Raw genomic sequence first — 26907 nt, 5'->3', positions numbered from 1 at the left:
TTATTGCAGTGACAGCCAAAAAGCAACAACTAAGTACAATAGACAATCTCAAAGAAAAGAAACTGACCAACAATGTTTGCAAAAGAACAACATATTCAAAGATTAAAATCAATAAAATGCAAAATGAGCGGGTATTCAATTATTCATAGAAGTGTGTGCAGCAAATAGCAATTCCGGTGGACAAAATTCAAGTCAATTCATAATCAAGGTCTATGTAAAGCAGTGTCATGGCATCACCCACTTTAGTTCTCTTTAGCCATGCCCTGTGGATATATTTAGATACAATGTATACCGTTGCCAGAGTACTATTATCCTTACAATGGATAGAGCATCGTCAACATGGTATATTTCAGCCAATCTAAAAAGTGGGAGCAGACTTTTCACACAATAGGGCTTACATCCCTCGCAGAACAGCAGAAAATGGACGATAGATTCTTCACTAGCTCCATAGACCAGGAAAGTCTTACCCCTTGACCCTCACCAATTCTCTGTGAATGATGGCACTTTTGTTACAGCGTAACTGCATGTATAACAGTCCAGCATATTGCGGCTAATCCTGTCCAGATAGGGTTCAAAACCAGAATTAGGCTCTATATAATATATACCGCAAGCTTGTACTAAGAGTGATACAGTTCCCCTCCAACCTGTGACAGGAGAGGACACCACCCACACATTTAATCTTTTATCTCGATTCTCAATTCAACAGTTCAGGTGTTCTCCAGTATTGATCCAGGTTCAATTTAAGAAGTCCTGTTTTCACACACTTAAACCAGGGTAGGGACTTGGATCCCACCAGCGTCAAAACTTGCACCAAGGCATCCTTGTATAGACCCAGATATGAGCTACAAATTCTCATATGGTACAAAAGGGGCTTCATCCTGAATTGGTCTTAAATCGGTTGTAGGTCGCAGTCTATGTATATACTAGACTGGGCGAAGACGCTGGTGTAACAAAAGTAGCATTTTTATAAGAGCTTTTTCAGCAGTGCTCAGGGATTTTACTCTCACATTTACCAGAGCTCTATCCCATATAATGGCGAGGCTATTGCCTGAATCTGATGTAATAATAGGGCTGGGCTAATGGCACTACTATGATGAATATTATTAAATCGGCCCATAGCACCACAGTATTTTTCAAGTGAGTTTGCTGCTTTTATTACTTTTTGTGACCACAATCCATTGTCTCTGAATTGAACTCCAAGGTAATCATAAGAGGAAACCTGTTCTAAGATAGTTCCATCCACCTGGATGTCAAGCTTCAGGTGTTGCCCTAGATGAGGCCTGAAAACCAAAACTTTAGTTTTCTCTTTATTGAGCTATAGCCCCAGTTCATTACACTTCCCATTGAATGTTGCCAGTGTCATCCTACAGCTCATTGGGGATGTGTCCAACAACATGGCCCCATCTGCCAATACCGATGCAGGAAATCTGGTGCTACGCAATGTGGGCGGGTCAAGGCTGTGTGCCTCCAACTCATCAATAACCCCATTAATGTAGATGCTAAAGAGGAGTGGGACTAGCACACAGCCTTGCCTAACGCCTCTCTGTACCGCTATTGAGTCTGTCACTCTCCCCTTCAGACCCCAGCATACAAACGTTTTGTTGTTGGAATATTGTTGAATTGGGATCAGCAGATCTTGGGGATACATTTATTGTTCAACACATTTCACAGAGAGTCTGTTGGCAAAGGCAGTCCTTAAATCCACAAAGACCACATATATTCTGACTCGATCAAGGACTGTATATTTGTCCATGATTAGGTGCATTTGAAAACACTGATCTACTGTACTACACCCTTTCTGGAAACTAGCTTGTAGATGGCTAATATTTCTTGCTGAATCTACCCAGTCCTGTAATCGCTCCTCAGAGGCCATGACCTGGGTGAAATCATTCCTAAGCGAATGCACCCCGAGAGTCTTCATTGGAGACATAGCAGTCAGTCCTATCCCAGTGCCCTAGGTGTCCCCCAAGGCTCCTGCCTGTCTCCTACCCTCTATAATACCTGCACCAAGCCTCTATTTGACTTTCCTGGTCCCATTGGTACTTGCTGACAACACCCAAATCCTCATCCCTATCACCGGAAATCACACCCATGATATTCTTACCATAAGCAGGGTGTATAGTACTATCCAAATCTGGATGGGTACCCACAATCTCTGCCTCAATGACAACAAAATGGAGCTACACATTGTGGGGTCCCTCCACTGTCTCAAAAATCTTGACACAAACCTTTTCCTCATTTCCTGTCGATGGTGCTGCCGTTCCTTTTCTGAAGCATGTCAAAACTTTGGGGGTCTATCTGGATGCAGAGCTGTCTATGACCAAGCACATCAATGCCTTTGCATCTTCCATGACATACACCTCTACGCTCATCTCCTTGAGCAGGCAATCTCTCTCACGAGCAACTGCCTCATGCTTGCAAGAGCCTTTCTCATCAGTACACTCGATTACTACAATGTACTCCTCATGGGTACATTGGCAACTAAACGTGCTGCCAGGTTTTTCAAAATAAAGCCTTGCGGGCTGCATTGGGCTTACATCGCTCACACCACATCTGTGCTACCAGGCGAAAGGTCCACTGACCTATCAAAGCCTGTATTGACTTTGAAAATTTGACCATTGCACACCAGTGTATCCACAAAGAGGCCCCTCTACCTAAACAACATTGTCCAGAAACATCATGTACGCTCTCTACGATAATCTACCAGCATTTCTACGTTCATGCCGTGATCCAAAAGCATTAAAGCAGGAGGCGTAAGCTTCTGTCACAGCACCGTCTCTGCAGAATTCTCTACCTCCCAACATCAGAAATGGGCGTTCCTACCCAACCTACAAAAATGTGTAAATACTTGGTTGTTCAACAAGTGTAATTGCCATGCTGCAATTCCCTTTAGTGCCATCTACTGTTACCACTCTACAAATGCCATGATACCTCCGTGTTTGGCTGGTACACAAATGCTGTAATTAAATAAATCAACAGATAGAATGACAAATAGAAAAAAGCAGAGAAAGGTGATGATAAGAAATCAATGAGATTGTTAAGGGGCTTATGCTCCAAGAGAAAGGGAGAGACAAGGAGTGGGAGCAGAGACAACATGAAAGGAGTTCAGAAAGGCTTTGCAAAGAACTGAAGAAATACCCAAAAGGTCTACCTGGGCAGATGAAGATGAGGGAGAAGCTATGCAAAGGAGGATTGGTAATTTGAACAGGAGCAGGAGGGACAGTGATGTCTGTAGAGTAAAACAGAGTATAGAAGAATCTCCACAGAGGATGGAAAAGAGTGCATTGGAAGAGGTGATGAGTGGATTGTATAGGACAATCCCCCTGAAGAGACTAGATTTTGAGGAAAGAGAAGATGATGGAAGTGATGAAAGTAGTGGGGTGATGTTTATTGATGAGGAAAGGGAGGAAGATGGAGAAGAGGAGGAGGAAGAGGCTTCGCAAGCCCCTTCTGCAGGGTTATGAATCAGGAAAGACAGAACGTGGTTAGGTTTTGAAGAATCGGTACGAATGCCGGATCCTGTTAATAGCTCTGGGCACCCGAAAATGTGATCAAGAAGCCTAGAAGAGAGAACACCTTATGTGAACAGTTTGAGAAATGTACCAGGATGGAAGAAAATGTATTTGACCATTGAGACACTCAAAACACGAGGACTGACTGTGGGTGGGCAAAACATAGAGGTGATGCAATTCCCATTGCTAGAAAAAGGGGGAGGATGGTCAGATTATATTCCATGGCCACAGATGGATGTGAATAATTTAATCTGTAAATTACCATTGTTGACATTGGGAGCGGGCAAATGGATTTATGAACTAAAGGAATGACAGTGGGAGTAATGTTAGCAGTGGGTGACATAAAGAGCTTGCTTGCTGCCTTAATAGGGGAGAGAGCAGATGACATTTGGAAACAAGCTGGCTATTCTAGAGTGACGGCCCAAAACACCACTCACGACAGAGCACCTTTTCACAATTGTAGGGCCAATATTTGGAGAGCACTTAGTGTACAATATCCCGATTCATCAGACATGAGACCGATTATGACATGCAAAATGCGTGATGACGAAGACCTGGTTGCTTATATTCAGGAGATTCAAGAAAAATGCCGGGTCAAAATGAGAGAAACGTGGGATAAACCCATATTTATGTTTTATCGCATAGGCCCTCATTACGACCCAGGCGGAATCCGCGGTGCTAAATGCACCGCGGAGCATGGCGGAAAGCCGCCGATAGCGCCATGGGGGTTGGCGGATTTACCACCCCATGCCGACCTTGGCGGAGCGGTAAATCCCCAATCCCCATTTTACCCTTCCCCATTCCCATTCTTGCCCCATAGGGTATAATGGGAGTGGGGAAGGAGTTAATTACGCCGCCGAAAAGTACGGCGGCGTAATTAACAACGAGGTCCCTTAGCGCCATGGTTTTCTCCGCCCGGTAAAACCAGGCGGAGAAAACCTCCATGGCGCTAAGGGAACTCGTAGTACGGCGGACGGGTCCGCCGCGATTAGCGCTGGCGGAAACCCACTCCGCCAGGGTCCTAATGAGGGCCATAGTGTGTAAGGGGCTGCCTGAGGCAGTGCACAGACAATTGAAAAAGATAGTGAGAAAAATGTTATGCTTTAAAAAGATTGCCCATAATAAAAAATATATATAAACATTTCTTTTTACAAAAAGTTCCTATGTAAAATATTATGCAAAAAGTCCTGATTTTCAAGGACTCTGAGGCATCCATTTTCTAAAATAAACCAGCTTCCTGTGTTTCTGTTAACTCGGCTTTTGCAGCAGTAATCTAACAAAAGCCCTCTACTGGGAGCTTTTGCTTATTGCTACCGGAAATGCTGTCAGGCTAGAGAATAAGAATATGCAGTGTTTGTGCATGCACCAGGCTGATAGCAAGTGCTGAAGCAACCTGTTCTGTTCTAGGGGGCTTCCCTTCAAAGACACGCTCTTATGATCCACTGTCACGGGGAGAATCTTGAGATCGCATCCACCCTCCCAGCAGGTAGAATACATCAGCCTGAGAGTATATGAGTCTCTCTAAAATCACTGCAGTGTCTGGCGGGTATGTAACTGCTAGCATCTTTCCAAAATAAGTTAACAAATGTCCCAGAACATGTTATGTATTCCAACTCAGAAGCAGAAAGGGGTAAAAACGAAATGCTTATCTCATGAGTGACAGCTCATAAGCACCATGCACAGCCACTCTGCCTACTTTGCTGACAGGGCAAGGATGTAAAAGCACATAACTCAACTTGTATTAAGATGCGCTCTTAGACACTACTGCATGACGTCAGAAGGTACACTGTAATTCTGTCAGTTATACTGCTTCTCTTGACATCATAATACTACTATCAGCCATTTGCAATAATGTTCAACCTCTAGAGACAGAACGTAAGCTTTAGAGAGCCCGGGATTATTCACGGAAACAAGAGTATACAATACAGGCTCACTCCAGGGTGTGTGTGCAGTGATAATTCATGTTGCAGTTAGGTTTGCCATGGATATACTTACTGTGCAGTGCCGGCAGCTTCTAGCAGCTTTGTACGATCCCAGCTACTCTCCCCTCAGACCCACTATGCTGTTGCGCGGAGGAAAAGTATGCTAGCCACACCTCTTGGCTCCCCGGCTAATACTGTATTTCACTGCTCAGTGATCCGGCACATGCTTGAACGCTGCATATTCTCATTCTCTAGCCAGAGAGCATTCTTTGCTCTCCAGCAGCAATAAGCAAAAGCTCCCAGTATGTGACTTCTGCTTGATTACCTCTGCGAGAGGACAGAATTAAAACAAAGATGAAACTGTAACTGCTTACAAAATGGGTGCCTCCAAGTCATGACTCAAGCATATTTTCCATTTTTAATAAAGGACATTTTGTTAAAGCATAACATTTTTCTGTGAACTTTGCTTTACTTTAGTTCACCACTGTTGGTTGAGACAGGAGAAAGCTAGAAAGAAACTTGAGGAATGAAAGCTGGAGGAAGCAAAACTAGTTGAACAATTATCAAACTTTTCAATGGAAGGAACAGTGTTAACCATAGCAGAGGTCGTTATTATACAGGAGACACAGCAGGTACAGCCAGTGGCTAGTGGAAACTTTGCAGGAGGTGGAGAATATAATTATTTTCTGTAAAGAAGAGGAGGCATACCTAGAGGCTTAGGGCTCGGATTTCAGGCTCCACAGGGAGGAGGATTCAATGGGGGAATACCTAGGTTTGGAGGACTGACTCAGCAGTGCTGGACATGTGGAAAAATGGGGTAAAATTCCAGAGCGTGTAGAAGCAGGTGAGGGATGCAGCAGAATTGACAAGATCCAAGAGGGGGGGGGGGACAGCATATCCCCCACCGTATAATGCAGAACCACCCGAATATTATGGCCAAGATCACACACAGTACAAAACACAAGCACCACAAATGCTACCTGCATAACAGGGAATTCCAATGCAAATGCAGCAAACCCCTAAATACCTCAGCAAATACTGATGGCAACCAAAAGCACCTGTGCAACAAAATACAATGACATCATGGAGCACACGTGCAGTGCTCCAGATACCCAGAATAGGGGCTGTGATGGGAGGGGAACCCTTTTCTCTGCACTGGGATTAACTTCTACCCACAATAGGACGGCCCACAGAAAGAATTGATGTGTTCCATCCTATCAGTTACACCAGACCCACAAGAGGAACCGAGAGTTGGGGTAACCATGGGTGACAAAACATTTTTCTTTCTTGTTGATACAGGGGCAACCAGGTCCTGTGTTAGAGAGGGAAATACCCAATTTTAGCCATTGCCATGAATGCACAAGGTATTTCTAGGATGACAAGTACAGTTCCTTTCGCTGACGACTTACCTATTACTATAGAAGAACATGATTAATCTATGCCATTATTGTATTCCTGTAAGACATCAGTCAACATACTGGGGAGAGATTTGATGAGCACACTGAACATGACAATATCATTCACTGACCAAGTGATAATATGTTCCAGGGATTAATTAAATACATGCACAAGAATTCATATCAGCATTTTATGGCCAGAAATCCCAAAGGAGCGTGCCAGACCCAGAAGTATTCCTTTATGGCGTACACATATTAACATGGCTCGCGAGAATAAGAGACAGAATGTTGCGAGTTTTTGTTTCGACTGAAGTACCCTGAATTCGGAAGAAGGGCAAGTGATTACAATAGAGCTAAAAGCAGCAATAGTAAGAGAAGACAGGGTTATTCTGCATAGCATTAATGACGAGGGAATACATTGGAGGACAATGATAGCTCTTGATGAGGGACACAGATTAACTGATTTGTTAGGTGAAGACTTGTTTATAGATGATGACTCAGATGACGAAGCAGTGTTTAACATAAGTCTTGCTTATCAGTAATAATTGAGAGCAGAGAAGTGCTACAGAGAATATCATTGGTAAAAAAGATACTCTTTCCTCCTGGAAGAGTTGGCACAGGTACCAAGCATATTAGGCTTTCTCCCTAGAAAAGTTGCATGTGGGTGTTTTTGCATTGTGGCGTAATTCTGTGCTGTGCTTCGTCCCCTCGCTCTTCCCATTCCTGCTCCCTGTAGTGTGGGTCACTGTTGGTTACTGTTGTTCTTTCTAGGGCTGTTCCCCCCATGTTCCCACCCACTGTGGGTTACTGTTGGTTACTGTGTCCTGCTTTGTCCACTAGGCTCTCTCCCACTCTCTAGGTTCCCACTTCTACTGCTGGTTACTGTTGTGTTCACTTGGTTCCCCCTCTAGGTGTCCCTTTGTTGTCCCCGCTGTGTCACTGTAATCCCCTTGTGGTCTGTCACCTGCCTTGCTTCTTCTTGTTGTGTTCCCTGCTGTGTGATCTTCCCCTCCACTCCCTCTGTGCATCCTGTGTTGCACAGTGCTGGGCTGTGCTCCTCTCCATCTCCTTCCTCCAACTTTCCTACTCTCAACCTCTATGGTGCTCTCAATTTTTCCCATCTATTCTAACTCCTACTCTATCTCCTATCATATCCCTCTCACTAAATCTAGAAGGAAAAAGTTTGAGAGAGATATCCTGGTCTCCGACCCAGGCCTTCCTATCGCTAATACCTACACCAGTGCTTCCTCCAGACAAACTCTCACTGACATCCTCTTTGTCGTCCCCTCTCCAGACCGATGGACCCCTCATATGGTCTCTTTTCTCACTCCTGTCTCCTCCTGTCCCATTAATGGTGGTACCCTATGGGTGGTCCTCTTGGCCTCCTTCCATGCCTACAAAGCCATCATCAATGTCTATCTTAATGGTACCATCATGGTTCAGGGCTTTCAGCCCAATCTCCTCCTACTCGATAGGCATCTCCCACACCTTATCAACTTCCTCTCTCCCTTTCCGTTCTACCCTCTGGTCCGCCACACTCTGCCGGAAACACATTGGATGTTCTCACCTCCTCAGACATCCCCCACTCTAACCCTCTCACCACTCCTCTTTCTTGGACTGACCACTTTCTGCTCTCTTCCACCTGAAACTCTCTGTCCCCCTGGCAAAGCCCTCCTCATCACTGCCACCCTCCTTCTCGGTCATTCGCCCCATGAAGCGAGTGTCAGTGGCCGCCTTTGCCTCAACTTTCTCTGCTCCTCCTACTCATGCATCCCCAACACCCTCACATTCCAGCTCATTAATTTTATCTCATCCATGTTCCCGTTTACCATTTGGTTTGTTCAACTTAGTTTTAACTTAGTTTTTCCCTTCACTTTCCAGCATGCAATTGTGATGTAGCAATTGTTTTCAGTCTTTTTGACTCAACCCTATTGCATTTCGATCCGTTGTATTTGATCCTTTGACCTACAACCGTAGCAATGATACTTAGCAGCCTGACTGTGCTTCATTTCAACTTTAACTCCCCAACCATTTCCCCGCCCTCCTCCCCCACCCTCATAGTCTCCCAAACGTCAACTATGCTGTTCCCCTCCCCTTCCCACCATACACACATCCTATCCCGAACAACTCACTTATGCACCTGCATTAGGAGGCACTTTGGTGGCGGCCGACCCAGGCACTCATTCCCGTGCATCTTATCCGGTTTAGATTAATGTGCGTTACTATCTCATATATTGAATTATACCAATCGGCTTGTTGTAGCCTTCAGTCATTAATATACTGCTGCTGTCGGCTTTGTTATTTGTTTAGTCATTGCTGTATTTTGCAATCCTGTTGAATCTGCTTTAACACTATCTGTAGCAGGGCTGCCAGGGCTTCTCAGTCTTTGGTGTTACCTCTCTCGAGGGATTGTTTTTCGGGAATGGGAATGGGAATGGGAATGTTCACTTCCACAAATGTGACTGGCTCCTCAGGAAACGTAAAGAAATATGTCTTATTGTTGTGTTGCAGGCACAGTCTGGCCGGGTACAACATTGCTTATGGTATTCTCCATTCCCGCAGCACTTTTTGCCACCCATAAATGTCCGCCATTCTTATTGCACCGCTATTGTATAGTCAGGGAATATTCTGAGAATGTTTGACCCGAGCTTCAATTCTTGCTTTTCCCTGGCTGCCCGCAGTGAGATCTCTGTCTCTATAATTCATGAGTTTCCCTATTATCGGCCTTGGGTATGCTCCTGGTTTAGGACATGGAGCAAGGGATCTGTGTGCTCATTCCACTACAAATATCACTGACCACCCCGGGTCCCTGAGGAGTTTCTTTAGAAGTTCTTCCACTGCCTGTTCCACCAGACCTTTAAGTGCGTCCTCGGGCACGCTTATTATACATATGTTGTTGCGGCGTGACCTTGCCTCTAGATCTTCACATTTTAGTTTTACCATGCCCAAGTCTTTAGCCATGTTCGTGACAGTGTTTTACAGCATTTCGAGGGTGTCTTCTGTTTTACTTATCCTCGTTTCTGCCTCAGTAATAGGACCCGTTGCTTTTTCCAGCTGGTTAGGGATCGATGCCACTTTGGTGTTTATACCGTCCAATTTGTCGTTAGGTGCTGCAAATCCCTGTTGCATAGAGTTATAGACTTCTATTAGGTCCATTGTTGGTTGAATCGTCTGTGCCAGGCGGGAAGCCATGTGTACCGTGGGGTCGCTGTCCTTCTCTTTCTCTTTGTTTGCTGGTTTCGTGAACCTGTCTTTTGTTCCTTTATTCTTGGGCAAAGCCCCTTTGGGGTTTGTATTGTGTCCAACAGGTTTGTTGCCTTTTTAAGTGTTGTAGTTCTATATTCCAGACTTTCTGGTATTTTCGCTGCCTTACCCTCAACCGCCTGCCAGGATTCTCTGTGAGGGTATTATTGGTGGATCCCTGCCCGCAGTGGTATGATGAGAGGCTATTATCGTGTGCTCACTCTTAATGTTGCAGTATTCATGGAGTTGTCCGTCGGACCATTTATTATCTGCATGAGGCTCTGGCGCTTGTGGCCCAGCTCTGAAAATATAACTAAATTCTACCCCTTGCTATTTAGCAATCAAGCTGAAGGTTATGCGCTACTGCCCATCAGCTTTGAATGCCCCAATAGTGAAGCGCCTTACCGTCTTGGCTATGTGTCCATCGGTGCCTTTAAGGCTGGCTTCTTCTCTCAGTCATAGTCTTTCTTGTGATTTGGGAGTCTCCTGCCGTTTCTGGGAAGTATTCACCTCTCCGCTGTATATTGTCCCTTCTGTATGCCTGCAGTAACGTTGGGTCTTGAGGTATGGTCGCCTAATGGTAGGGGCAGAATACGCGTGTGTCCTGTCTAAAGCTGGGTTTTATCTCCAGTGCTCAAATTCGCAGCAGTGTAGTTTCCAGGGCGTCGCTTGTGTATTCCAATCTGTGTACGTTGCATGTGGCTACAGCTCAACCTTTTTTGGTAGTATCCTACATGCGTTTCATTGCAGAGCAACCCAGGTTTCTTTGGTGTCGGGTTAGTGCGTGGGCAGCTTTCCTCAGGGATGCACACTGGAATAGCTGGCATCGGAGTGTATCAGTCCTGCCTGCGCAGTTTCAGATGGAGCCCCGTTGCCTTGTGCAGCTGCGGTGGGTCTCTATTTCTCTTCTTGGTTCAGTAGTGCTGCATAGCGCCAGCGGTCTCCTATGTCATTCAGGCAAGTGGAGTGGCCATTTGGTGTCCACGTGTGAGGAGGGGTGGTGGTGATACACAGTCCTTAGCACCGTGCCCAGTGGTCACTTTAGGGGGGACTCAGCTTGGTGGTGGTCTCCCTGGCACTGTTTGTAGTATCTGGGCCCCCACCTCCACGGCCAAGCCACTGCCCTGACTCACTGCAGTGCTGCCTCTCGCTGTGCCATCTCTGGGCGGTCCTTCTGCCCTGCTGTCCGGCCCTCCGTATGCCTTTTGCCTTTCCAGTCGGGTGGGCCTGTGCCTCGCTCCACAGCATTTCTGTCATGTGTGAGGGCGTCAGGGGGGTGGGGGCCCCTGGCAGGAACTTCCATTCTGCGCTCTCTTGCCTCAGGGGGCCGCGCCAGTCCTCGGCGCATTGTAGGTACGGTGGATAGTCATCTCACGTTGGCCTGGGCCAGGAGCGCGGAGCACAGAGTCTTCGTTTCTGGTAACGTTTGTAGCAGTCATGCTGTGCCAGTGGGGTGTGCCCCAGCGGGCTCAGTTGCTCTCAGCTAGGCCCTGCAGCACTGGGATATCACTGGCTGCGCCTCCGCTTACACTCCGTCATTTCTTCTGATATTTCACATGTGTAAAGACTGGACGTTTTTACAGCTTCTCGGGATTTTTCATCCAAAACCGGGCTATAATTTATGAGTTATGTGCCTTGTTCTCTACTCGCCCTCGTAGCTCACGCTGGATGCTGCATTCAGCCTTCAGCACAACAGCGGCCCCCCAGACTTTGTTAATTTTACCAAAGGGATTTCTTCTGGAAGGACCTTTCTCTGGTTGTCTAGATTCAGATATGGTAGTAATGTCATATTAGTTTCAGTTACAAATTGCAGTTCATCTTTTTGATAGTGGGGAGTTTGGGATTTGATTTGATGAACCCCGAGAGTAGTATGTGAGGGTGGTGCATCCGATGTAGTGTCTGGCTTGCTTGGGCCTGGAGGAATCTCCAGTGTATCCCGTCTGATGTCAAGGAAACACGGCACCATGGACAGTTGGTGTAGTTGTTTCGCCTGAGCCTCTAATTTCAATATCTTTTATTAGCCCATACCTTATTTGGGACTCCCTGTAGTTGGGTGGTAGTAGGACCAGAGTGTCTTGCCGAATGCCGATGGACGCGTGGACTGGCATAGACTGGCTTGTCACGGAAGCGCTGGCGCTGAAGCACCTGACGTTTCCTGAAATACGACACCGCTGTTGCTGGGAATTGTAGTTTCCCAAGTATGTTTCACTAGTTCTAGCACGTGCAAGCCTGTGTGCAGCCAGGCTTGTCAGCAAGGAAGAGCGTGTCGGGCCCTTAATGGGTAAGTAAAGTTGTCAGTACAAATGAAGACAAGATGTAACAAGCTTTTTCCTTTTCCCTAAGTGGAGTGCTGGAGTTTAAAAGCTCCTCCGTCACCAGCAAAACACAACGTGCAAGCTAGTAATTGACAGTTTCTTAGGAAATGCTCAAGAAGGATGTGAATCCTGGTTAATGGCAATAAACAATCAATTACAGCATGCAAGAGTAAGTTACAATGCAGTTCTCACTATCACAATTCAGTATTCAATAGTCTAGCATGGTGCTGCAGTGTGACAGCTTGTCAGCGTCTACCCTAAACTGTTCTAACTAACCTTACAATGTAGATAGAGAAGAGGAGTAATACCAAGTCTGGCGGGACCGGCGTAGACCAGCTTGTCATGAAAGCGCCGGCGCTGAGGCATCAGACATTTCCTGAAATGTGACACCGGTGTTGCTGGGAATCGTAGTTTCGCAAGTATGTTTTACTAGTTCCAGTACGTGCAAGCCTATGTGCAGCCAGGCTTGTCAGCAAGGAATAGCGTGTCGGGAACCTTAATGGGTAAGTAAAGTTGTCAGTACAAAGGAAGACAAGATGTAACAAGCTTTTTCCTTTTCCCTAAGTGGAGCTTAAAAGATCCTCTGACATCCACAAAACACAACGTGCAAGCTAGTAATTGGCAGTTTTTTAGGCAATCCCCAAGAAGGATGTGAATCCTGGTTAGTGGCAATAAACAAACAATTACAGCATGCAAGAGCAAGTTTCAATGCAGTTCTCACTATCACAATTCAGTATTCAATAGTCTAGTATGGGCTGCAGCGTGACAGCGTGTCAGCGTCTACAATAAACTGTTGTAACTAATCTTGACTCCAGCTCCCCCTCCATCATTATCCTCCTTGACCTGTCCTCTGCTTTTGATAATCAATCATGCCACCCTGACTAATTGGCTCTGCCAAAACCTGAGCCTCATGGATTGTGAGCGTGGCTCACCTTCCTCGTGGATCGACTCTCCCAGGTCAACTTGGGTCCTTTCTCTCCACCATCTCTCTCTCCACATGTGGTGTCCCTCAGGGCTCTATCCTCTCAACCTGGCTCTTCAATGTCTATCAGGCCCCTTTGATCTCCACCTTCTCTTCTAACTTTCAGTGTTATGTGGATGACACTCAGCTCTCTTTCAGGCTTCCCTCAGCCTCCTCTCCTTCCTTGCTCATTCCTGACTGTCAAGCCGTGATTCAGTATTGATGCACTGCCAATGGTCTCTGCCTTAATGCCAGTAAGACTGGGATCCTTCTCATTGGGACCCCTGATGCCACTTTCCTTCTCTCACTTTGGCCGACCTCCTTGGGCCCTCTACACTTGACTTCCTGTGAGGCAAAAAACCTTGGTGTTATCTTCGACTCCAATCTCTCCTTTTTTCCTCACATCATGGACAAGAAGCCCCACTTCCAGCTGCATCTCCTCAGAGGTATTATATCTTTTCCTTTCTCCTGCAGAAGCTGGATGTCTCCAGAGCCCTGGTTCTCTCCAGGATGGACTACTGCAACAGCCTCTTTTTCAATTTGCCTAACTCTACTCTTTGCCCCCTGCAACTAATCCAGAACAGGACTGCAAAACTTATCCCCAAATACCTTCCTTCTAGATCTCTTCGCTCAGCTTCCTCTAACTCTCTGAGCGATAGATGCTTCTCCAAGCAGAGAGTGGGGGGTAGATCTCTCTCCTCAGGTGCCTCCCTCTGGAATGGCTTCCCCGCCTCTCTCAGACTTGAGTTGGACCACCTGAATTTCCAGAAGTGGTTCAAGACCATCCCTTTCTCCTCTGCTGTCTCTCTCTCTCGCTTCACTGCTAACTTACCTGCCTGCAGCGCCAACCGGTTGATTGGTACCCTCAGAGTCTCACTGGGTACCGGGCTCCTCCATGACCAGTCTTCCTTGCACTGCCTCCTGGCCTACCACACACTTAGGGACTGTAACTGTAACAAATACAGCCCCCTTGCCTCCCTGCACTTACCCAGAGACGTTCTGCCCTGGCTGCACTAACTCAGAGTCATGCTGCACTGATCACCCATTTCCCCCCCTACCCTCTCACCTGTGCTCCTCGTTATTGCACTTGCACAATCCAAATGTTACAAGGCCTATTAGGATTGTTGTCTTGTCTTCCCTCTGTCTCCCCTCCCCTGTCGTGTGGCACCTAGAAACACAGGCGCGTTGTAAATACCAAATCATATCACATTATATTGTGGACCAGAAGTCCATATGATGTGGGCCTATTAAAAGGAGTAGGGGCTGTCAAAAGTATATATTGATACCAGGAAATGTTTTGTTTCATGTGTGACAGTACCCAATGACAAGAGAAGTAGATTAAGGTATTTATGATACCATTTCCGCTCTAGTGCAACAAGGAATAGTAGTGCCATCAGAATCCCCATGTAACACAGTGGTGTAACCAGTAAAAAAGCTGACGGGTGTCATGGAGATTTATTCAGGATTTACACCCAAGAACAATATTGTTCAAGCAGAGTTCCCATTGGCCCCATACCCAGCCACAACATTGTCAAATAGCCAATCCAGAGCTCAATATTTCACTGTGATCGATTTAAAGAATTATTTCTTATCAATACACCTCCATGAGGAGTCTCAAGACTTGACTTTATTTTCCTGTCGTGGGACCAAGAAGGAACATACAAGGTTACATCAGGGGTACTATGAGTCCCCCTCAATCTTCAACCGAGTGCTCCAGATGGACTTAGAAAATGTACACCTTGACAGTATAGTCATACAATATGTAGACAACATTTTGATGTGCAACGAGACAGAGGAACAGTGCATGAAAGACTCAATAAAGTTGATGGCAGTCTAGGCAGAGAAAGGGTAGAAAGTAGACAAATTACAATATTGCCAAAAAGAAGTCATATACATAGGTCAGTTAATATCTCAAGAAGGAAGAAGAGTAACCCCTGGGAGAGCAGACGTGATCATGAAAATACCAAAACCAAAAACAGTGAGGGAAATGCAGCAATTTCTGTGCCTTTACAATTACTGCAGGTCACTGTTCTTTGACTACAGTACATATGTCAGACCCCTCTTAAAAGGACTTAAGGAAGCATTGAAGGATAACAGTGACATAGCCTGGACAGGTGAAATGATGGAATCCTTTGACGAGTTAAAAATTTAAATAAGCACAGTACCTGTGTTAGGAATTCCTGATTACAGTGTAGAATTGTTCTTAATCCTATTCAAATGACAGCAGTCCTCACACAAAAATCTACCCTGGGACATAAACCACTAGCATATTGCAGCGGGATTCTAAATACGGTAATGAGAGGTAATTATCCATGTGTACAAGCATTGTCGGCAGCAGTCTTTGCAATTGAAAAGTCTGCCAGTATCACAATGTTCTGTACAGTAAAATTATATGTAGAGCAGACCCTATTATACAGTCCTTGAGAAGCCTAAAATCACATTAACCACAGAGAGATCTTCTGGTTATGAGGCAATTTTATCAAATGCAGTGATCAAAATTGTCAGGTGCAGAGTAGTGAACCCATCAAGATTCATAGCAGAGCCAGTAGAAGAAGCAGACTATTGATTACACCAAGTACACGGAATATCGTGATGAGATACAGCACATTAAAGAAAATGTCCTGATGGGGGGGGAGTACTGTTCGTTGATGGCTTATCATCAATTGATCAAAGCACAGGTGAAAGGCACATGGGGACCGCTGTTGTCAAAGTAAAACTGAACGTCAACTTTAAGACATTGGCAAGTGCGAGATCACCTCTGCATTTCTCGGCGCAAGCAGCAGAATTGATAGTGCTCATTTTGTCATTTGAAAGGCTGTAACAGTGTATTCTGACTCTGCCTAAGTGACGTCAACGTCCACGCAGGAATGTCACATTGTAAGAGGCGTGGCTTCTTATGCACAGATGGCATTCCAGTGCAACATGCACCACTATTGGACAGGCTTATAAACGTACAACAGCTCCCACCTGCCATCGCTGTGGTGAAGTACACATGAACACAGTAATGAAAGAAGGCTTCAATAAACTTCCCGTAGCCCAAATTATTGAGTTGCAAGGACACACCCCACCAGAGGAGCAAAAATTGTGGAGGAGAGGCAGGGTGCTCATTGTTCCCCACAGATGCAATGTGGTGGCAGGACAGCACCGGGAAACTAGTTATGCCCCTGATATTACTTAAAGTAGCATTAGATCAATTAGACCAACCCAGTGCATACAAGATGAGAGTAACTTGCAGCTTTGATCTCAGAAGCCCAATCTGGCGGAGAAGGTTCTCGCCTTTTATTGTAAATTGCTTGACTTGCTAACAGTATACTGCAGGGCACACACTGCAAACAGTGAGAGGAGCAATACCTTGTCCTACTAGACCCTTTCAGTATTGGCATAGCGACTATGTGGATTTGCTCTAAGTTTGTAATGGCTACAGATATTTAGTAGTAGTCATGTGTGCTTTTTCCCGATGGATCAAGGCTGGTCCATGCTCACATCATGATGCCACATGTGCTGTGAAGTTCCTTGTACATGAGGTCTTCCCGAGGTGAGGAGTGTGTGAAAGTGCTCTGGCCTGACAATGGACCACATTTTGTAAATGTAGTCTTTGAGTACATCACAATCTTATTGGGTATTAAGCACAAATTCTCTTCTGCTTACCATCTACAAGCAAATAGTCTTTGTGAGCGCCTCAATGGCCTCTTCAAAGAAAGCGCTGCCAAACTAAAAGTGACAGTACAAAAAAAGGATGGTGCCATTGCCCACCCTTAGCCCTATTTGCATTATGTAATCAGCTCGACTCCTCACAAGCTGATGATGGGATGCTGTATGCATGTACCTCTTGCTCCTCTCACTCAAGTGCAAACTGATGCCCATAGTGTTGCCAATGTACTTGGAAATGAAATGCATGATTATTTGGCTGCTATGATGGCGAGTGTTGCTTTTATGTCTCAACAGCTTTGTGCACAGCAGGGGAGGTCAAAGTAGACTGATGAAGACAACAAACTTATTGATTTTGCAACAGTTTAAAAACCCTTATTGTTGTATACGGGGGACCAAGTACTTATTAAAGATGTTGTTCGCTGCTGGCATAAGCTGCGTTTTGACGGCCCGTTCGTTGTGGAGGAAGTGACATCAACGGCTGTGAAGGTGTGAGGAAGGAGAGCCTGGTTACATCTCGGTGACACCGAACCCTACCAAGGAGAGACTACCCTGCCTCAACTCCCTGAATCTGAAGATGAAGAGGAGATGATGCTAGTTCAAACAAGGTCTACCATGAGAACCAAGCAAAAGCTAGGAGAATGAGATGGACCAGGTTTGTTTGCTCATAAACAGCAAATAGAAGAGACTTGGTGAACAATTTTCTAATTATGCCTGCACAAGACAGAGTAGCACTTTTATGAGAAGAAAAGTATATCCACTCAATGCTCACTCTACAAATCATACTTTTTATGACCTTCTTGTCTTATTTTGTGACCATGTATTCTGCTTTAGGAGTTAGAAATATGACCTTGCTGCTATTTTAGTAAATCCCAAAATGTTTTTTATATTTTAAAGAATTCTTCTTGCTGTATTAACACAATTCTTCCTGTAAACACTGACATTTTGAAGAAATGAAAAGAGGCTATTTGAAAGAAGAAAATGGGACTTTCCAATTTAGTTAGCTACTTGATTTGATCTTTTAGAAGAACCAATGTTCCAAGTTATTCACAAAGGGTGGACACAGTGGTGATCATGCTTATTGCAATATTTCTTACATTTGGTGGTCTTTATTTTATTATTTTTCTGGTTATGAGAGAAGTGATACATTCTAATGTCACTAAAACAGCTTATCAAAATGCCACCATAGTTACAATGGAAAGTGATGCAGTGACAGAAAACGTTCCTATTATGAATACTCAGATAAAAACATTGAAACATAATGTAGTGGAAGACTCTACAGATGTAAATAGTTATATGCCCTATGCTGATCACATCATTAATAATTTGGGGTACAAACACATGAGCCGAGTGGGCAGAGGAACCTCTAACGAGAGCTGCTACCTGTTTTACCTCATTCCCTACTCCATGAGTGTTTCCGGAACATTTGTAGCCACAGAAGCATCCACACACAAATTACATTGCTTAACACATCTTGCAACATGTATGACAAGAGGACAGTTTCAGGGCAGAAAGGACTTGATACTCTGGGTAACAAAGGACGGTTCACCATGGGTGGATCATTTCATAAAAGCAGTATGCACAACGAGCAATGTTAATGAAGAACACAAAGTAATACAGTATATATTATCAGGCCTGAAAAGAGGGGAAATAATAACTGAGACTCACCGATTTTTAAACACCAATGACAAACAAGGAGAACAAATTCCTGGGTGTTGGCAGAAATAGAAGGATAAATATTTACTCAAGAAGGACGGATCGAACGAAGGACTGATTGGCTGTAAAGCAGATGTGCTTATAGAACAACTACCAGTGGTTATCTGCAAAGTAAATGACAAGTGTCACAAGGACTGAGATAAATACATTAAAATGTTAACGCGGGTAGACGATAAAGCAGGTCCATTACACATACTCCTGATAAAAAAAACGCTTCCTTATGTATAAGAAATATGGGAGCATAAGGGTAGGGGCAGTAAAGTTAGGAGCAAATAAAGGGTGTGAGAAAATGTATGATTTGCCCGGAATGAAAGTAGGAACAGCTGTATTAATGGACTATTATTGTGCCTGTGGCTCGAAAGCTTACACAAAACCCCCTCCGAATGGGTGAGGTACTGTTCCATAGTCACAATAGGCACACCAGCTCTTGTAGTTCCCCAGAGCAATATACAAATTGCTAACTTTCCCAAGATGGATGCTCAATAAAAGGGAAAATAATTTTTCAGCAAAGCCAGAAAAGGCCCTCGCGGATTTACCAGATGAACACAGATTATTCAGCACAACAGCAGTGATTTCCTCTATTTTCTACCCAGATTGCAGACTACCACAAATGTGAAGTAGCTGAACATCACAAGATGGGAATTGTTGCAAACAATCAACACAACAATGAAGGGTTTCAATGCCATAAAAGAGAAGCTGAGGGCAATACGACTTATGAACCTCCAGAACAGGTATGTCCTTGATCTGATAATGGCCATTGATGGTGGGATGTGTGCAACAATTGACCCTTCTTGCTGCACGTACACATCTGGTATCCGAGGACTCCCCATGCTCACTACGTGCCCCTACATCTCAAGTGAGAATACTGCGACAGGTCCCAGACCAACAGATATCTAGTACTACTTCTTATGCAACTTACATCAACAGTAGGATTATAGGCCATGTGTCCACCATAGGACAGTCTATTTTATAACTATCATACTCTTTGAGATACCAGTCATGGAACCTTACTGTTAGCCCAGTCACCATCATACAGGACTATGCTCCAATGAGGGTCATTTTATTCCAAAGGCCACTAGCTCACTGTCACTGGGTTACAACAAGATTGAGGGAATTAATAAGGTTGAGACATACCTTGAAAACAATTGATATGTATGCCCAACATTTGATCCAATTTGGTCTCTAACCGCCTTTACCATAGTTTTAATATTATTTAATGAGCCGGTAATGCACACACCCTTCAGAACACGCAATCATATTTTAATCTTTGTCCCTATAATTTTAATCTCTGTCCCTATAATTACAATATCCACTTACCTACCCTAGAGATCTAGCCAATAGGACTGGCCTGAGCTAATGGCAACTAACCTGATGGTAGCTCTCTTGTAGCTATGGTATACTCTACTACATTTCAATATGGCCACCAAGTAGCGACCAACTGAGTATCTAGCTATTAAACACAAACAGTTACCTAGGAAACCCTAGTAAAGACGAGGGAGACGTGGCTGAATACGAAACAGACTCTTTGACATTTGACCATACAGTAAGCAAGTCTCTTCTAGATTGTATTTTATAGATGCGGCCTGTGCTCTAGATAAGATTTTGAGGTTGGAGTATTTTACTCTCTATTTTTAAACTGTGAGAGTAAATGTGATTTTAAGAGAGTAAAAATGACTTTCCTCCTTTGCAAGAGAGTAAAATGTATGTGCCATCCAGCCGATGTGTGCAAAAACTGTATGGAAATCATTACTATGCGGCAGCTTTCTGCAGTGTGACAGAATACACTTTTCATTGTTTCTCTAAGGTCTGGCCATTTGATCTCTCCTGTATATATTTAAATGTTGAAATCACAAAATCCTAGCCAATTACACAGTAAAGCAAACATGAATTGTATTGTGTGTTTTGAGGTTTGATAGCAGAATTGTCTTTTGAGGTGTAATGAAAGTCCTCATTTCCTGGAGCTATTACTACCTAATGTTATGCCAATGCTATGATACAACAGTGCAGAGAGGGAAGGACTCTATGCTAAATTCTATATCTAATCTAATAGTCAAATGGTTATTTATATAGCGCTTTTGTTAAAGACTGTAAATAAAACATATTTATCACAATTATCACCAAACCAAAGTCGGTACTCCTTTTCGACAACGAAAGGATGATAGGCTGAGTTGGCCTTGCCAGGATTCGAACTTGCAACCTACAGATCACGCACAGATTGCAGCAACGAGTTCTCAACTGGCATACCTTGAAAACAATTGATATGTATGCCCAGCTTATTGGCTTACACCTTTCAGAGGTCAGTTAACTGAGTATCGACTGAGCTATAATAATCACAGTAACTACATTTTGGACAAACCATTCATGAAGCGCTACATAAAAGTTAAATACCTATCTGGATTATCACAGGGACATGTTTTGCTGAGTTTCTTTTTCAATTACCAATGTAACTTTCATTTGTTTGTTTTTGAACAGTGCTTCAACTTCCTGGAGAGTCAGGTTCTGTATGTTTTAATTGAAGTCTTGAAGATTTGAGAGGCTAGAACACCTGTTATTGGTGTAATGACAATCACGCACCCCTGAGCAAAGACTCTGCTGCCACTGACCATTTATAGTAATGTACCCCATTGACTGCAAAGTTGAATGGATGTAAACTAGACTGTGCACAGTCATCTTTTAACACACTGTTTTTATAATTGGAGTATAAATTAAATTATAACTGTAAAAATGATGTTCCTCCGCATGATTATGCACACAGCACTCAAACTCTGAAAAATACAAGCATTCATATTACAATGTAAACAATATACAAGACAGTGGGCCTCATTCCGAGATTGCTATTAGCACCATGGCTGCCTCCAATACCTCCAATGCTTCTCTGGCATGGTCCTGAAATGGTTCACATCCTGCACATCTCACAGGCACCAGGCTGCTTAATCCTTGAAACCATTCAAGCATGTACAACAAAGGCCTTCTTAAAGTTTGACCCAATTCGTAAACCTGGGCCACCCCTCGAAGCAGCAACCCACTCAAAAGAGGCTGGAGAAAATGTGCTTGCACAGGTTCAACCCTCAACTCGCCCACTCAGCAAGATCCGTAGGCTTCATTGTGGATAGCAATCTATCCTTTCAATAATACATTGCGAAAAAGGCTTAGTTCTCTCTTCTTGGCAAAATCAAGCCCTTCCTCCACACCAGGACTTTCTGAACGGTGGTGCAGACCTAGTGATCTTACATGGCGGTGGAGGGTAGTACCCTCCTCAGGACTTGTGGTTGCTTACCTGCCCCCCCCTCAAAGCAGCCCACCACGCTGCAGCGCTCCTCATCACTGCCTCTAGAAAATCTGACCATGTCATCCCTACCTTGCGTAAATTAAACTGGCTGCCCATCCCAACTAGTATCTGGTTTGCCATCTGGCCAGGTTGTCGAAGCCCTGACTTCTTGATTTGTATTATTTAATACAATGATGCAGGTAATTCCATCTCAGAAAGAGTGTCCTGCTAACAAGGCTCTTCTTTCCTAAGTTCAATGCCAAAAGCATAGTCTACACCCGCGCCCTGCTGGATCATTACCCTAATCTGCAAAGCCTGTCCTCCAGCGGTGCAGAGTAGGTCCAGGAGTCACAGGTGCCCCCTTGACAGCTGCAGTGACAGCCACGTTTCTGCAGTGCAGGGCTGCATTTAGGGCATGCAACCCTGACCCCAAAACCACATAACTAAGGGAGTTACTATCCTGTGGCAGTTGTAAGCTTTAAATATAAGCCATACCTGAGTTTAAGTTATGGTGGCTAGTATCTCTCATAATTACCCAATCCACATACATTTGATTTCACACATGTGTCAGCACTGTGAGCCCAGCTCAGCTGTGTAAGGGTGTATTCCCCCAGTCAGACTGTCTTGTTGCTCCCAGCAAGACTGCAGCCCTCAGGGTTGCCTCTCTTTGATCCTTTGTAGGGTATGATAGGGTTAACCCTCTCTCCAAAGAGGCAGTCACTCCACAGGAAGCTGCACTGAAAACAGGAATCAAAGGGCACACCCTTCACAAAAGAACCAGCCTCAAACCCGGTGCTGCATACCAGAAGGATCTTGGAAGCTATTGACAAGGGAATGGGGTGGGCTTAATGTAAATAGAATAAGTTCAGACCAGCTGTGCGAAGGTTGCACCATCTTGTTGTCTCTCTTTAGTTCTCTTCCTTCCTGTCCCGTCCACTTCCTTTAACACAAAGCACTTTGAGTGTGATGTCAAAAGGCAAAGTCCACTTATTCCAAGTACAGGGATTGGACCCTTATACCATGCTTGCTTTTGTCCAATCACCTATCGAACTTTGCCTGTAGATGCCCACTCCTTCTTTGAATCCTCTTTTGACTTCTACCCTTGAAGAATATTTCGTTTGGACCCTGTCGGGGGAGCAGACAATTCCACAGTACTCCAATTGTGAGGTGAAGAAGGGCAGTCCAAGTCAGAGGCATGCTCTTTCCCTCTCCCAGCTACACTGGTACCCAGGGTCTTACGGTGCTGAAGGGCTCCTGCAGGTGTGTGCCTGCCTTATGTTTGGGAGACCGAGAACAAGGACTATTCTTGCCCATGAGTCCCTGGGTTGAGACTCACAGCATCTGCGAGCGAAGACAGCCAGGATTCCTGTAATTTCACTGTCTAATTGGTTCAAACTGTGATTGGAGCACGTTTGACCATGATCAAACCAAAAGGACCCACCGGGGATGACTTTTGCACACATCGACCTTCGAACCACAGTACTGCACATTCTAACAAGTTCGCCGGCGCACCATGCCAGCTGAAACACATTTCCCTTAGCTCAAAACAGAAAAGCATCACTGCACTTGCACGCTTGAACCGCTGTTCGAACCTCCAGCCACTTAATTGCCAAACGAATCAAGATACTTGATAAACTTGCCTACTTACAGCTACAGGCCCATGTTGAAAAATACAAAATCTTGGGTACCCGTCAGTCGGGATATAAAGCTCGTCACAGAACTGAGACAGCTATGCTGGATCTCAAATCAACACTTGCTAGCATAGCTGACAAAAACCAAGCTGCTCTGCTCATGCTATTTTACCTCTCTGCAGCCTTTGACCTAGTTGATCACAGCTTACTAGTGTCAAGGCTCGGAGAGGTCGCCAATTGCTCTGCAAAAGCATCCAAATGGATTGCTTCCTTTCTGGGTCCCAGAATGGTAAGGGTCTGCGTTGGTGATAAACAATCTTCTCCATTCTCTCAGATATGCAGAGTTCCTCAGGGCTCATGTCTGTCGCTGCTGCTTTTCAACCTTTACATCCGGCCCCTTCTCGATCTCTTGAACAAATTGGGAGTGCAATATACTAATTATGCTGATGACACTCAGGTTGTTATTCAGTTGAGTGGCTCATACAGCAGCGATTCGGAAACCATTAACCAAATATATAAAGCCATACAAGATTGGATGGCTTGCAATTCTCTTGCCCTAAACGATAAAAAGACTGAACTCCTTATTGTGGCATCTAAAAACACTCAGGCAAAACTTGATCCTAACTACGCCAGTTTCTATATTGCCAACAATACCCTCATTGTTCAAAAGAAAGTCAAGACCTTAGGAGTAGTCCTTGATGAAGAGCTCTCCAAGAAATCCCATGTTTCCAGCATTAAATCTAGTTGTGGTATTATAAACAAGAGAATTAGATATATTCGACCATTCATATCGGAGGAGAACTGTGCTCTCTTGTCCACTGAATTGATAAATTCAAGATTGGACTATTGTAACATCCTCTTGGCGGGCACCACAGCCTCTAATATCCAATCTCTACAAGTGGCACAGAACAATGCCGTACGTAATATTTTCAATCAGTCGAGTCATACACACATCTCCACTTTCAGGAAAAAACTCCACTGGCTTCCCGTTAAACACTGCATAACGCACAAGATGCTTACCACGACCCATAAATGCATCAGTCTCAGCAGTCCTATCTGTCATCCCGTATAAGGATCAAACCTAATGTGAGGAACCTTCGCTCTTCCTCTGCGGTCACTCTCAACCATCCCAAATTCAGGACAGCCAAATTTGGAGGTACTACTCTTGATGCTCAGGTTCCCTTCTGTGGAACACACTTCCAGCTGGGAAGCGGCAGATCCAGAGTTGTACCACATTTAAACGTGCCGTAAAGACTCACTTCTTCAACTTGGAATAACCTCCTGACTTTCCTTTCCTTCTGTCTCTTTTGCCTGTTTGTCTTGTCTTGTTCTGTTTCTGTGTGCGCCCTGAGGCCCACGGGCATGGTGGTGCGTACAAAAATTTAAATAAATAAATAAAATAAATAAATCTATTCGAGCCTTGCATTCTTCCAGAACTGTGTCTTTTGCACACTGCATCGAGCTGACACGCCTTGTGCATCCCGGCATTAGCCTGTCTGCTGTTGAACTCGACCAAACTGAACCTGTTAATCCCCATGATCTGCATCGATGGAACATCACTTCGAACCATAGCAACCTTCAATTCGAACTCGACTCCACCTCTGCTTACTGTCTGGAATATTGTGACGGCACGAATCGAACCACCAGGACAGCACCCAGAAGCCTGGTTCACTGTTGTTGAACCACCAAGACACTGCAAATGTTTATTGCCTGGTAACTGCCTTGATGTAATCTGGAGTCTTGCGATCTTTTGGACTCTCTCAATCTTATATTGTGCTGCGATAATTATTGCTAATTTTTACTTGATGACTTTTTAAAATCTCACTACCAATGTTTTGATTTATGACCTATACAGTGCTTCACCAGGCAAAAGAACTTTAATGTTTTTAGGGCCACAAATCGAATTGCAGTATGTGGCACTAGCCACGATGCTACGGCCTTGCCACATTAATAAGCAGTTATTGATTAGTGTCCTCCATCTGCCTACCCATCCCACAAGGGGCATTTGCACCAGAGTTGCTAATCTAGACATTATTTTCTCAGACAATGCTACCAAAGATGCTGTAGACGCCATGCAACACCCTGGTCAATGGCCAGCTGATTAGAGGAAAATTCCATTTGACTAGTTACAAATGTTCCACTGGCTGCCATCTGTGTGCTTCTAAATCTACCACTTCACTATGGAAACATTCCACGTCATTCTATTTGAATCTTGGAACTGCTTGTTTATTTATGGCAGTGATGGTTAATTTCAGCGCAGGGTTTTATTTTGGGTGTCACTATAGCCTGACCCTTTTATGCATTGGATGCTAAATGTGGTGTTAGACCATTTTTTCCATCCATCCAATCAGTACAGCCTTCCCTTCTCATCTGCGCAGTAGAACATGTTAAAACATGTCTGCCTGCATTTTAGCATGATGCCTCCACCTGTGGTATTTACTGCCGGTCGTACTCACTGAGAAGGTACATGGAACTGCAAACACACAGTGGGGCAAAGGTAAAACTAGTGGTAATGCACAAATACTGTAGGTTTTACTAATACCGCAAAGACCACCTCAATTAGAAGAATTGTATTTTTTCCAGGTAGACATTGAAGGCCAATGACCAAAATCCATGTTCGTTAGCTGGATCTTGTACAACATATTTGAACTAGGTATGTTGTAATTTTCGCAAAGTGATTAACTTGGACAGAAATGCTGATGCTTGATTTTCACTATCAGCAAGAAACTGGCCAGGTCAAGCAGTGACCATCATTATATAACATTGAAATGCCATTTACAAATCCTGTGTTTAACAATGTTTTTAGTCTGGTGTTTCTTAATAATAATAATAATAATTTAGTTTATTTCCTAATGTTATTCCGTTCTAGCTTCGTGTAGAATTTACTGTGAAATGCATTACAGAGGGAATGCTTCAGACTTCTCTCGTCTAGCTGGAATTAATGGACAAGCTGGAAAGACAAGAGGGGGTTGGGGGGCATTTCAACACCTGCTCTGAAGCAGCTCGCTGTTCTCGCAATTAACACTTACCAAATGGTTAACCTCTGAGCTCTTTTGCCCTCTGTCAAGTTGTCAACAGACACTGTGCAAAGCTACTTTCGCTTAGTTCGCATGGTACTGTTCAGGGGTGGAAACAGTCTCCAGGCCTCTGCAGCGCAGAGGTTGTTCCCTATGGGGGTGCTGCGACGTCACGATTCCTATACTGGTGGCCAGCCTCGAAGAGAAGCAGACTCTGGCCTCGTAACACATCTGTTGCCTGCAGGGTGTTATTGTGAGGTACGACAAACATACAATT

General features: G+C 44.5%; 1 long non-coding RNA gene across 1 annotated transcript in view; it reads left to right on the top strand.

Annotated features, from left to right (window-relative positions):
- The window catches only part of LOC138570043 (uncharacterized), a 197560-nt gene that overhangs the window by 16350 nt on the left and 154303 nt on the right, over positions 1-26907 (top strand). Inside the window, exon 2 of the long non-coding RNA XR_011303386.1 lies at positions 19308-19445. This is a non-coding gene — a long non-coding RNA (uncharacterized lncRNA). The remainder of the gene's footprint in view (positions 1-19307; positions 19446-26907) is intronic.

This window comes from Ambystoma mexicanum, chromosome 2q, assembly GCF_040938575.1.
Source record: "Ambystoma mexicanum isolate Mex_15411 chromosome 2q, UKY_AmexF1_1, whole genome shotgun sequence".
Lineage (NCBI taxonomy): Eukaryota > Metazoa > Chordata > Amphibia > Caudata > Ambystomatidae > Ambystoma > Ambystoma mexicanum.
This window is presented reverse-complemented; position numbering and strand designations above follow the sequence as displayed.